We start from the raw sequence: 14,474 nt of genomic DNA, 5'->3' as shown, positions 1-14,474 counted from the left end.
TAAAGGTGCCACAAAGGCTGAAAAATGCAATGAGAATTAACACAAAGCTCAGAGCAGGAAACATTGCAAGTCTCTTTACTTAAATAAATTGATGCATTTCTTTATTTCAATATGTGAACAGATACAAATAACAAAGGCTTAAAAATCCTCACTGCTTCACTGATCTGGTCTTTGTTATGGATTTCTTAAGATCAGGACCCTGAGGTACACCAAGAGGTGTACCTCCCAACATGGGAGAATAGTCACTGTCTCCTCCATAGTTACGTAGGTCTTGGTGTTTGAGTCTTAACAAATTCACACCTTTCTGTAATCGCTGTTTCCCAGCTCTTTGGTGCATAAGACTAGCTTTTCACACATGACAAAGCAGAGCTGCTTTAGATCCCACAAGTCCTACGCTGTCTGCCAAAAAGATGTAAGGGGGATATCTGAGAGAGTGGAAGAGCTGGGGGATGAAGAGTATACTGTTTTCATTAAAAGGCCTTAGCAGCTCACAGTACTCATTTCTGAGGAGGAATAGCTGGCATGAAGATCTAAGCATTTTGATGGCAAGAGGACAAAGCAGTCGGAAGGTTTCTCCATCATGAGATCCTTTCACCTTGCTGTCAAAACACCCCGCTGCTGCTCCCTGCCCCTCCGCTCGGATGCTCACCTCTTCTGCTGCCTAGTGCTCATACCCTGCCTTCCTCCCCTTCCCAAACTAATCCTCCCTCCACAAGAAACCCTGGGGTTATTACCACGTGGCATTTATCATGTTAAAAACATCGTGACAACCTGTGCCACTTCTCAAAATGAATCATTTACTTTTATGTCTGAAACTCTACTCCCTCCATTCTCCTTATTTTTTTCCACTTACCTTTTTGTCTCTTTCTTTTGTGTGAGAGCATTCCTGGGGCACAGTCAGCAGGTGGAACAATAGGCAGCATTACTGAGTGTAGTGTTGCCATGCTCTGGTGCCTGATGGAGAGGCTTTTAAAGACATTAGGTAATTAATCCTTACTATGTTGCCTACCTAGTTTTATGGCTAAAAAACTGACAGTATATAATTTGCTCAAGGCCACGAAGTTGATGGATGGCAGGGGTTTCTAGGAAGAAGGGTGAGTTTCATTCCCTGAATGACAGTGATTACAGTCTGAGAATGAAGGATTTACGGCCAGAATTACAAGGAGAGCTTTGGGAGCTCACACTCCTCACTGCATGCCATACAGCACATCGTGGTTTGCGGCGTTTACTCATTTCTGAAGTCCCTGTGACAGGAACCATTCTGCTTTCCAAGTTAGTGGGGAAGAGGCAGTGTCCCAAGTAAGTTCCCTCTGAAAAGCAAGGTTCATGTTTATCCTAGCCACTGAAATTACACAGTCATTCCCAAATCTTGAGAAAAGCTGCATCAGAACATTCTAAGGGCAATATTTGAATCAAGTGTGGCAGCAATGTACTGCTGTTCTCAACAGAGCATGTGCTAATACCCTGTGAGTTTTGAAGGTCACACTAGTTAGTTATATTAGCTAAAACCAACTTCCTGCATCCGTCAGCAGTTCAAAGCCAATACATCTGTAAAACATTAGCAGTATATTTTCTTTGTACATCCTGAAAAACAAAACAAAACAACCAAACAAAATAACAACTATGATGGGGGACGGGGGGGACGGACACACATGGTGGGGAGAAAGAAAACAAAACACACACCAAAAATCTCTCCCAAAAAAACCCGAAACCCAAGTTACTTTTATTTTTTTGCCACTGATACTGACCTGCTAAAGCAAGAAGAACCTGATTGCATGTTTAGATGCCGGTTGAATCTTTCTGAGCTGGCAGTTAGACAAATGGAGAAGAATTGAGATAGTGATGATTGATGGAAAAGACATAATTACAGGGTTTCAGTTTTACAGTGACTTGGTTAAAATGTAATGCTACAGTGCACACTCACGCATGCAGAGTCTGAAGCAGAACAAAAGGTTGTCTGTTACATATTTTTGCAGAAGTGACTTTTTAAAAGTTCTTCAATAATTGGAGATTTCCAAGCTCCTCATATAAAGGAGCTTTCTTTGTTTCCACTGAAATGAATACACTGATAATTTTCAGTAAAAAAAAAATACTTCAGTTTGAAGTGAGCTCATACAGTGAAGGATCATCCTTGTCATTGGATCCCCTGATATGAAAAAAACATTCTTCTGTGAAGAGGCAAGACCAAGGAAACCAGATAACTGCAGAAATCTGATTGCAGATAAGGGCTGCCAAAGGCATAAGAGGAGTTTAATGACCAGCCCAAGATAGCCGCACTACCTGTACAGTAACATGCTACCGAATTTTCTGGGTCGTGCTCCAGGTACCTGAGCAGAAAAAATATGCATTGCTACCCAGGTCATGGCTGTGCAATTCTGTTATTTGGCTCTTGTTCAAAGAGACCAGTTCCTTTCTGCTGGCTTGATGCAGTTCAGACACTAGTACAGGGTCAAAATCCTCCCTAAGAAGTGGCCGCAAAAGTTCTCATTGTGAAAGAAGCATTTGAGAGCATGTTTCAGATCAAGTTTTGTGGTCCTAAATCTGTCTGTGTATTTGCTATACAGAACAGCATCACAAGTTGTACTGTGAAGAGGCATCCTTGACACTTTCAGAAGTCAAAGGGTGACCAGCCAAGTAATTGGTGTCCTCAGTCTGTAATTAAGTGTGATTGAAGGGGGGAGTTAGGGGCAGTAAAAACTTCTATCATTCATCGTTTCATTAGCATCTGCTTGCAAAACTTAATGTTGACTTTTTTATTGATTTTCAGAAAAGTAAGCTAGATAACAGCTTAAATATATTTTTATTATCAGGAGTCAGTTCCTTCCATTTGCTACACTTTCATCCGTCTTCCAGGAGCTTCTGAGACAAGAGGTAGAATTTATGTATGTGTGACATGAAATAAATTTCTTCCGTTTACAACTTCCATCTAATTTGAGGGAGCGTGTGTCTTTGTGGGAGCTATGAAAAATATCTAGGCCTGCTTTATTCCTATTTCTTTGCCCACAAAGAAAATTAAAAGGTACGCATGAAGAGTAAATTAAACCAAGTTTAGGTGTGCAATCCAGAGCATGTTGGGGGTCTAAGTCCCTTTGGGATAATTCACAGTTTCAGTTGTCCAAGTAGAAGGGGCTCCATGTGCAGCTTGTATGGCTGCAGTCAAGTCATTTTATCGATACGCAAATGGGTTTGACCAGAACTGCTGATTTTCATAAAATAATAAATACTTTATGTTATGCTCTGTGGCCAGAGTCGGGTGGGATTAGCTGTCCCACCACATGGAAATAACCTCAGAGGAGGCATTCATCAATTCTGAGACAATTTATTAGAGTACCTGCTTTTTATTGTTGTCAGCAGTGACAGCTGTGATTATGATGATGAAGAATCTGAGCACAACCTACATAAATGCATATTTATATCTATGGGAAACACTCATTTTGCTTTGCTGCTGCCAGCCAGTCTGTCTCCTCTCAGGAGTCAGCTTAGGTCAGAGGAGTGAGAAATGAGATGCTTTTGATTCGTAACTCAGGATAACATTTGAAAAGTTTCTAGCTAGGAATACTTTTTATAGCTGAGCTGCAGCTTCTTATAAGAGTTTGGTTTCAGGGAATGAAACAGTGGTTATGGAGAGATATAATGGAAGTGCAAGGGAGAAAAATACTGTGTTCACATCTTCCATTTTCTCTTTAGACTGTAATTTTCCCCTTCTTCCTCCTTTGCAGTCAAATAATAAAGTGTGAATTTAGTGGCAGCTGACAATATAGAGATAATACAGCCATAGTGGAGGCTTTCTCATCCACTTCTATAACACATATCTTCTTTGAACTGTACATTTTGAGGTATCATAGATACTGGTGAGCAGAGGAAAGCTCCAGAATAACACTACGAATATACAAGAATTGTAAATGGAAAAAAAAAAAATCAGCTTAACAAACAACTAAGTGATAACTGGGGGCAGAAATTGGTTACCTCTGATAGAAAGAGGGAGCAGTTTTATTTTGGAGCCCATCCAAAACTGCCTAAGGTGATTTGAATCAGTAACATCTGAGTATACCATGATCGTGATTTCAGTAGCTTCTGGAAAGAGGACTTTTTTTAATGCCTCAAGGTATGTGTATGAATACATCACATACAGGCAAATGGCAACCTACAGGTGAAAAATTCTCTTAATGGTGGATGTAAAAGTTGAGGCGGTATCAGAAACCTTAACAAATAAATAAAATACTGTAACTAATGGCAAGGGGAGGTTAGAGAAGAACTGAGAATGAATTGTGTAAAGACTTAGTACAGTAAGAGACTTGGACTCTGCTCTGATCCAGTCCCTGGTACCAATTTAGTTCTATATTCAGTGATTTATACTGCACAAAAATTTCCGTTGAATGTTAGTTCAAGTCTAATAGCAAGATGATGCTGAAGATGCTTGCAGTCTTGGGCTAAGAGCTTAAAAATTTAGAGGTCCTGTCACTATCAAACTGGGTCTGAATTCCCATCTGCAGTTTTACCTATCTCCTCCTACGTATTTCCACATCCCACGAGATCCATCATTTTCCTGTCTCTGTAACATATATATTTGTAAGTGTTGTCCCTGCACAGGACTCTCTTCCACACTGAAATACTGTCCTCCTGGGAGACTAGCCAGAGAACCTGGACACTCTTCAATATCCGAGTGACTTTATGTGCAGAATCTGCAACAGCTTTTCTGGTGTCTTTGAACTGTCAGGAAAGCCCTGTAACTGCCACCCCTCTCAAATGTGCTTTTCAGACTCTCTGGTGCAAAAACCTCGGATAAACGGCTCGGAGATTTTCAGTGCCTTTCTTTTTTCAGCATGTTTGGAGTAAATGTGCAAAACCTATTGCTGTATGCTATTCAGCTGTGACAGATAATAAAATAAGCGGGCCAGAGAAATTAGGAGCAGAAGCAAAGACCTCTAGGCAGCAATGTAATATAATACAGAAAAGATATAACTCAATTGGAAATAGCCAGCTGGCACTAATGGCTCATTTGTTTAGACTCATATTTCTAGACTGTCTGGCTTTTGGTGAGATGGGAGCGAGGAAAATCATGCCTGCCTGCCAATGGCTATCATTAAAAGCACTATTAAATAGAGTCATTGGTCTGCAGCTAAGGAGGCACTCAAAACCTTCTTGATAATCGGAAATGGGTTTAGGAAACTGTCAAGTACCTGAGAAGACAAAGCTTCCTCATCACTGTCATCCCAGGAAACTTTATCTCCTCAGGTACTTGACAGTTTCCTAAACCCATTTCCGATTATCAAGAAGCTTTAGATAATATGCTACTGGAGATGGTGTAAACAGAGAAGCAGCATCACTATGCACAGCTAAGATAAAATGCTCTGTTTTGCATGGATGAAACATTTCCTCTATGAGCAGGAAGGTCCCAGTTTTACTAGATCCATACCCACACTGCGTATTTCTGTTACCATTACCTAGAGGGAATAATAATAACAGGAGTAACAACAATAATTATGTTGTTATTATTATGGTATAATAATGGGTTTATTATTATTCCCTTAGTGGGCCTTACAGATACAGTTACCTCACAAGCATCTGCTTTCCATGGGGTCCCCAGTACTCCCCTGCAGTTACGTGTGATGTCCTAATTCCCCCATAAGCTCACGTGAAGGGCAGGCATATCTCCTGGCACTGTTTGCAGCTTTTGTCAGCTCCTCACTCGCTTACCTGCCTTACCCATGAATTTCTCATGATGTTCAGTTGGCATGTCCTGGTGGCAGGACTGAGTCAATGCCCGAGTCATGTGCCTGAGAACGTAACAAAAGTGTGTGTGAAGTGGTGGGGAGCCTAGTTAAGGATTAGTGACTTGTGAAGGGGTGGGGAACCTAATTAAGGATTAGTGACTTCTTTGCTGGCAAACCCGTGGCACAGTGCTCACAGCCATGCATGTCGAGCAGCAGGAGCACAAACCTTCTGTCTGAGATGGGTTAACTTGCTAAAGGCTGGAGTGAATCACCCAGAGCTCCTGAAAGCAAAACACAAAGATGGAGAAAATATGTCCTGCGGCACCTGTTAGAAATGACTCATGAAGAATATAGTGCTAGTCAAGAAGAAAAGACAATGACACTTTCAAATCTGCCTCTACTCAGCTATGTTTTAAGGCTTCATTAGCTGCAATGTTTTCATATATATGTGCATTCGGTTGGTGGGGTTTTCTTAATTGTTTTTCTTCACCATTTCAAAGAGCAGGTGTAACTGCACCTTCTGCTAAGTTTTGGTGACTGCCTGCACCTGGATGGGAGAGGCGTGGACATGGGGCCAGCTGTTCCTCATTGCCAGTTGGGGTAACTGCCCTGCACCTGTCTCAAAGTGTAGCTGAAGCTGGGCTCCTCACTAAAAAGTTAGAGAGCTTCTTAGGTAGCAAGTTCTTCTCTTAGAAGCATCCCAGTGAGCTACGTGGAGATCTTCAGCAATTCAGAAGAGGAGTTGATGTGTTCCAGCCTTCAGGTTCATGAGCAGATTTTCCTGTGAGCTGCTTACAAATGGTGAGTACTGGCTGGAGAAGCCCTTTTGTGCACAGCTGAGATACAGTAGCTGTTGACTGGAAAATAGTATATTTTCTGTAGGCAGTGTGTGATTTAGGAGTGGAGAGGAGACTGCCAGATGTAGGTGAAGATCTGTGGAGGTGTTGTTGGGAGATGTTAATGCACTAGTCTGGACTTTTGCTAGGAAAGTGGTGACCTGGTCTTGCTGCAGAAGTTACTTTGCTGTAAAAACTTAAATAAAAGACTGTATGTGCCCTTATAGGGTAGTGATCTTAAACCTTATAGAGCAAAGAAAACAATTGGAAATTGATATATCAGCAGGTGTGGTTTGTTTAGGTTGGTTTGTTTTACCTATTGTGCTGCGAGTAAAAGGCTTTCATTTTAAAAGTGTCTTTTAAACACAGAAAATGGTGCATCTGTTTGCCAGGCGAGCTTCCTCTTGTGCCAGCCAACATCTGCACTTGATATTCAACTGGTGTACGCAAAGCTTTGTTTAAATAATGTGTTTCATTTTTTGAAAATGTTCAAGCATATACAAGCCGCAGTATGAGAGCAGTTTATCTAAATGTACTGATTTGTTTTCAAAGGTGCCCTTTCATGACAAATGTACTGCTGCTCATATTTCTTCTTTATGAAAACGCTGTTTATAAGCATAATTCTCTTTATTACTGAGATTTCTCCTGGATATGTGCCAGGACTGTAATGTCTGGGTTTTCCAGGGTCTTCAGTATTGCTCACACCTTAACAAAACGAAATAAATACTCAGCAGTTAGCTGTGTGATTCTTATGAGGTGCTGATTGGAGTAAGTGTTCATGCAGCTCAGAGTTATGTAAATGTTCTGTCTGCTGGTGATTATTCTCATATGTTACACGTGCTTTTCTTCATACTGATCCGACTACATGGGGAGCAAGAGCCTGAAAATCTTTCTTCCTGTGTCGTTGGACTCTTGGATAAACATTGGCGCATTCTTTATGGAAAACAATTTACTAGATTAATTTTTTTCCCCACATTTTTTTCATGGATTGATAAATGCTGAGATAATTTACATGCTGTATTGGAATAAATTTCAGATTGTGTGCCCATTATGTGATGTTTCCTTAACACACTTCTCTACTGGCAATAAATATCGTGCTATGGGTTGTCAGTCACTATTGATTTGGTACCACTGTGGAGACCTAGAACCACAGTTTAGCTTCGTTTTTAACAACAAAAATATCTCTGAATGTCTTTAGCCTTCCCTGGTGTACATGTGATTGAGATGCACTTGTCCGGATTTCATTCTTGGAATGGTAATTGCTTGTGCAAATATTCTTGAAATGCTGACTTAGGGTGCTGCTGGGTAATGGGATTGAGTCAATGTGGTAACATAAAGCCTGCTCTCCTATTTCTAAGTTATTGTGAGAAGAATTTGGCATTAGTTCTTGAAAGCAATCCAGAAATAGTGCTGGCAAGGTAGAGATAGTAAAACAAGCCTTATGGAAATCTGCAGAAAACACACACAGTTTTATGTATGTGAAAAATAAGTTACTGAAGCCTGAACCAAAACTTGAGAGGCACTATCTGGTATATCTGTCCTGGAGTGGAAAGTGTTAATAATGGAGAAGTCAAGCACGAGTGTTCAGGCCTTGACACAGGTTGTTCAGCATCCAGGTTCGGGGTCTGTTCTGAGGAGAGAGGCAAAACCTTTCCCTCCAGGATCATGTAGAGGTCACACTCTGATAGTGCAGGCTTAGGCCCTGTTTAAGTCAGTTCCTGTGTGCATTAAGCAGATGAAACATATAACACAATTTCCACCATTTAGATTCTATACATAGGGATAAGTATGACTTCTATAGTAAGTAAGCAAAAATGATGTGTCATAGTCTGAATTACATCAAACTAATTTCAGCATTGTAACTGAGAAGAATCTGACTTTGTTCGATGATTTATAGACTGCAAGGAATAAAGGTTGAAAAATAATATTTATTAGAACTGGGTGCCTTGAAGCTTTAATTTTGGAGTTTGGGGAGATGGGAGAAGTCTCATTCTGTGTGTGTATGTCTGTGTATGGGGTTATCAGGGGAGCAATGCCTGATTTGCACTTTGATGTTCCCCATGAAAATTGTCTGTGGACAAATACTTTTCTTCTCTTATGGATACTTTAAGAATTCAGGATGGCAATGCAAAATCCTTTCTGAATCTAATAAGCATTTTTGTAGTAGCTTACTTACTGTGTCCTTAAACTATACTCTATGCCAGGTGTAGTTCAACCTTTCTGGAACTTTAATTGGGCTTTTCTACCAGCACTATCATCAAGTACAGGCAAATGCTTTTCACCTGTGAGAAGGAATAGTGACTTTTTGGTGTTATGTACTACATTCTGGGGCCTTCCTGAAGTTTGCTTTCCTTCCTGAAGCTACAAATTTTCTTTTCCTTTGAAAAAAGCCGCAGCTTTCCATTGCAGGCCTTGGAATCAGGGAGAAGTGCAGGATCAATGGCTTTTCCATGATGGCAAGCTGGGAATGGGGCAGAGGGAGGAGGAGAAGAGTGAACTTGTGTCCCTTCCCTTTGCCAGCTGTATTCTCGAGTGACTTATTCGATAAAGAGAGTTCTTAAATACCAGCTGAACAAAATGTGTTACCTTTTTTGTAGTCTTCTTGGTTACTTCACTCTCCTGTTCACCTAACAAACCTCAAAGAAACTAAAAATACTTGGTAAAATCATTGGGTAATCTCATGGTACTTAGGATCTGATGTATCTATGTACAGCAGAAGCATCTGAGGAAAAAGGAGAATTTCAGAGTTTAAGTTGAAGCATGAAACTTTACAGCCTTGCAGTGAATGAGCTTAGTAAATGCATTCTGCATATCCATATGTACCAGTTCAGCAGCTGATGGAAGTCAGTCTGTTGTATCAATTCAATTTGTACCAGCAAAGGATGCAGTCTTGTAATGCTTGATTTTTATTTATGTATTTCCATCGAAGATGGAAATGTGGAAAATGTGTATTTCTTATTGTATGTGTCTTTGTGAAGAACTTAGTTATCATTGTAGAAAGCTATAGAAAAAGCAACAACAAAAATCTTTGCAGTATTTGAGTCTTTCAATTCCTGGTTGAAAGTATGATTATGGATTTATTATATCTGTTCACTACCTTGTTTCCTAAGGAAACAAGTCTGAAAAGAATAATTGTGTACTGAGTACCATCTATGTTGAATCCTGAATGCTCCAGTGACTTCATTAGTTTGTAATGACTTCTGCGTAGGGATGAGAGGGTAATATAATGCACAGGCAGTCAGATTTTTTAAGCCAGAACCGTGGATAAACACCTGCATTGCTATGATATTGATGTAATTTAAAGCAGGCCTGGAATGAAAAGAATCTATCCTCAGTCACCAAGAATCACCCTGGGTAAAGATCCACGGTAAAATGCTCTGAGAAGGGATTATCTTAGAGCTGGTATGGGTGTATGAATGCAGAATTTCACAGCACTTGCATAGCAGAAATGTTATTTTGAAAGTTAACATAAAGAATATCTGTTCTTAAGCCTACAGCAATGTATCCCACTCTGAAAATGTGTTTTCGATTGCCTCGTTTATTGCTTCACGATGCAGATGCTGCTTCCCCAGGCCCTTGCAGATGCAGGACTGGCTAATAGGGAGGGGAGCCCAAAGGAGCTGCTGCACCCCCGTAAGGAGGATGGAAGAGCAGCCTCGATGAAGGCAAATCTGCATGCTCAGAGGAGAAATAAACATGTCAAATGTAGCAATAAGAAGGTGACAGGATTATTCTGGATCTGGATATCACTTTTGATAAAATTGTCAGATGTTTCAACTTTAGAACCGCTGAAAGGCTTTGAATACAGATATGGTAGAATGTGACTATAAATTTGATTTCCCAACATGGTTAAAAATGTTCAGTGTTTCACTAACTGCAACAACTTTGGCCTGATAGGAAGCCTTCTGAAGTGGAGGGTTGGATTCAGTGGGCTTTGGCAAAGCCCCCATGTGGGGTACACCCATGTCTCTTACCTTTAAATCTTCTCTGGCCTTAATCATCTAAGCTCTAAATAGTAGGATAAATATATTTGACTTTTCTTTTTTTTTCTTTCAATTATCTTGCTTAACCAGGGGGAAAAAAAAAGTCATGGCTATAAATTATTTAAATCAGAGAAAAGAAACATGTTTTACAGATCAGAAAGAAAGTATTTGGAATTTAAAAACAAACCAAAAACCACAAACAACAACAAAACCAAGCAAACAAAACCACACAACAGAAGTACACAGATGTTTTGCTCTGGCCTGTCTGGAAGCACTGGCTGCACAGCGTGTTTATGTCCCGTGGCTGCTATTCTTAGAATTAGGTGTGTGATGGGAATAGTTGCATGCGCAAGTACAAAACTTGCTTAATATGCTCCCTGGTGAAATGTGCGTGTTCCGGGTGCTGACAAGGAGCCATCTGCTTCAGTGCCTACGGAAAGTAAACAATGAAGGGATGCAAATGCAGTTTAAGCAAATAAATTTAAATATTCACAAAGTATTCTGATATCCTTATTGAAAACTCTTGCCTGGCTCTTACTGTTGCTGTCACAAGGGAGAACTCCGTGTGTATGTGCATGTAATAGAATACACGTATACTTTAAGTTCTAAAATTTGGAATAACGAGTGAGGAGTCTCTTGCTATTACTGCAGTATTTGACTTCAAAAATACTTGGGGGTTTGTAGTGTTTTTCTATTAAACACTGATGATTTGCTGCACTCTAGTGGCTATTGAATAAAATTCTTGTGCAATGCCAGCTATTTTTCAGTTAGTTACATCCAGCCTCAGAAAGGTTCAACCAGATTTTATAAATTTTATTTTGTTTCAGTTGCCCCCATTTTTTGCATGTAGCACTGGAGGCAGTAATATAGTGCCTTTTTCTGCTTGCAATAACAGCTATAAAGACAAGTGTGCCAAGAAGCCATCAGAGATGAGTCTGGAGATCTTGTTGCATTGAAATTGCAGGACGGGAGCCCTGAGGTGCTGTGGCCAGAGCCGCTCCTGTAGTGACTGCCCTGCTGGGACAGGGGTGAGGGGACGGCATGTTCCTCTGGGTGCTTCTCGTGCTCTCCTCTGTCTGTTTAGTTCGACTGGGGGCAGAGAGTTTATTTTTTTGTGTGTCTATTATTATTTGCTCAAACCTGCTGATTAGCACGTTTTTTATTGTTACCTCAAAACATAGATTGTTGGTGAATGAGAAAAAGGCTGGAACTGACTCCCTTTATTTGCAATATTTCCAGGAATAACCCTTAAAATGTCTTGTATCCATATATTTCTCTGTCCCTCTTTTCCTTCACATTGATATTCCCTGTAGAGCAGGGAGGACTGGGTGCAGCCTTCATCTTTACATCCTGCCTTGTCAACAAATAACTATGTTCAGTAAAGCTAGACAGGCTCTACAGTTATGACATTACTTCTATAGCATTTTTAGATATGCCTCAAATACAAATAGGCTGTCTCTCTTCTGGCTGTTGGGGGAATGTGCTGTTTGAACACAACAGATGAGAGAAGGGGGTGACACCCTGAGATGGCACAAGGGCTGCAGTGGCATGTTCTTCCCCTGAACACCTTCTCTTGTTCTCTTAATCACTCGGATCAGAGCTTCCATGCTTTCTTCTCCCTTCCTGTGTTGATTGGTTGACTTCAAGATAACACTCTTCTGTGTCTTCTCCAAAAATTCTGCTACTGTTGAAGTCAGTGATATTATACTGACTTTTTTTTTTTTTTTGGTCTTTCTAAAAACTAGGAGGGGAAAAATAACTTCTCTCTTGTGTTCTTTGTCTTGTCTGAGCTAAGACTAAACTCTTTCCTTGGCCGTCACTGATGTGAAGCATCATTGCTCATCTGATAGCATGATGTTGTACAGCCTTGAGGTATCTCTGCTCCAGTCTGCAGGAATGAGCAGGTGGGAGTGGGCTGTTTGGCAGGTGTGGGCGTCATTTCTCCCCTAGTGAAAGGGTTGTGGTTTATCACTTGGCACAAATGGAGTACTAGAAAGGGGTCCTTAGCGCCTTTTATCCCATTTCCATATATTTTATGTGGAATTATGGTCCCTCCTGCAATACTAAAGCCAAGTGGAAGGATTTGTTTCTGCTGCTCAGTTGCCTGTTTCTCTGATCAGAAACAACAGAATGATGTGGTGGCTTGTGGGGTGATTTATGGATGTTGTCTTCTACTGTTCAACCAACTAGTCAAAAATCTCATTTCTCAAAGATGCAAAGGGAAGTTCTAAGGCACTTAAGGGAATCATAGAATAGTTTGGCTTGGAAGGGACATTCAAAGGTCATCTAGTCTAACCCCCCCTGCCATGAGCAGGGACATCTTCAACTAGATCAGGCTGCTCAGAGCCATGTCCAGACTGGCCTTGAATGTTTCCAGGGATGGGGCATCAACCACCTCTCTGGGCAACCTGTCCCAGTATTTTACCACACTCATTGTAAAAACTTTCTTCATCATGACTAGCCTGAATCTCCCCTCCTTTAGCCTAAAACCATCACCCCTTGTCCTGTCGCAACAGCTCCTGCTTAGAAGTCTGTTCCCATCTTTCTTATAGGTCCCTTCTAAGTACTGAAAGGCTGCAATAAGGTCTCCCTGGAGCATTCTCTTCTCCAGGCTGAACAACCCCAACTCTCAACCTGTCCTCATGGAAGAGCTGTTCCATCCCTCTGATTATCTTGGTGGCCTCCTCTGGCCCCTCTCTAACAGCTCCATGTCTTTCCTGTACTGGGGGCTCCAGAGCTGGACACAAGAGGAATTCTTGATCTTCGGCACTGCTGGAGCCTTTTACAGTTGTCTCTTTTTAAATATTTTTTAATGTTGTTATTCTGACAGCTCCTGCTATGAAGTCACGTTGACATAAGAATGTGAAGGTGAAACTGTAGCATTACAAAGGGGAAGAGATACTCATGGTCGGTCACCCACTGAAACATGAAGAGCAAAGCACAAACACACGTTAATGAATTGGATCGACATATTTCTAAGTGTTTTTCTTTGCTCTTTTAAAACCCTTTTTTTTGTGTAGGGGAGAATCCTTGTTGGATTCTTACCCTTTAGATGTATAGAAGTTGAGCATCACCCAACCAAACTTAGTGTTTTCCACTTGTGTTCCCTGTGAGGTCTGTATTCACTGCTACAGCTGTATTAGTTCAGTAAAAGCCATCGTGTCACACTGCAAATCTGGCTGGTTTTGAGCACGTCTTGTGTTCCAACACGTTGCAGCTGGGAGTAGATGCTGGTGCTTCAGTGATGTGTGTTTAAATGGTGTGCCAGCTTTAGATTCATACCCCGTGATTACAGGGATGTAGGTTGACAGGTGTGCTCTGTTTTAGCCCTGATCTTGGCAACAGGGATGTTTGGGCTCATGTAATGATTGCTCAGGTATTGATTTAGTAAATAGAGAAAGCTGGTGTCATATTCATGAAAAAGAGCTTAAGTTTGACCAACAAGGGCATTGAGTTGATGGAGTGGATTTGAAAAGCATTCAAATGGAAAAAGGAGTTCCTCAATGAAATGAAAAAAAATCTGGTGACCTCATTGGACATCCAGTGATCTCCCAACCTTGTATTAACTTCAATGGGTGGGGGAAAAAAAAAATAGTCCGGTCCAGGGTTATTGCTGTTGTGCGAGTGGGTTTTCTGTTTGGTGATTATTGTGTGGGTGCATGTCCTTGTTTCCCTGGGTTTTGTGGTTTTGGTTTTTTCACAGGTAAACAGGTTTCAGTTCTGGGTGCAGCCCTGTGTCTTAATAGCCCTATGGCATACATTCTAAAATAGACACCTTACTTCCATTTTTGCAGAAACTGCAATAAAGCAAACTGCATTTCACAATCTCCTAGAGAGTCTTAATTGCTCTCTTGCCAGTGGGAGCAGGAGCAGACCTGACAGAAAAGCTGATGTGGACAGAAAAAAGAGATTTAGAGCACAGAAGACAAAACAAATCTATG

The sequence above is a fragment of the Streptopelia decaocto genome (genome assembly GCF_964273445.1).
Source record: "Streptopelia decaocto genome assembly, chromosome: 4".
In the NCBI taxonomy this organism is placed as follows: domain Eukaryota; kingdom Metazoa; phylum Chordata; class Aves; order Columbiformes; family Columbidae; genus Streptopelia; species Streptopelia decaocto.
The sequence above is the reverse complement of the archived record's forward strand: the minus strand, read 5'-3'. Positions refer to the sequence as shown.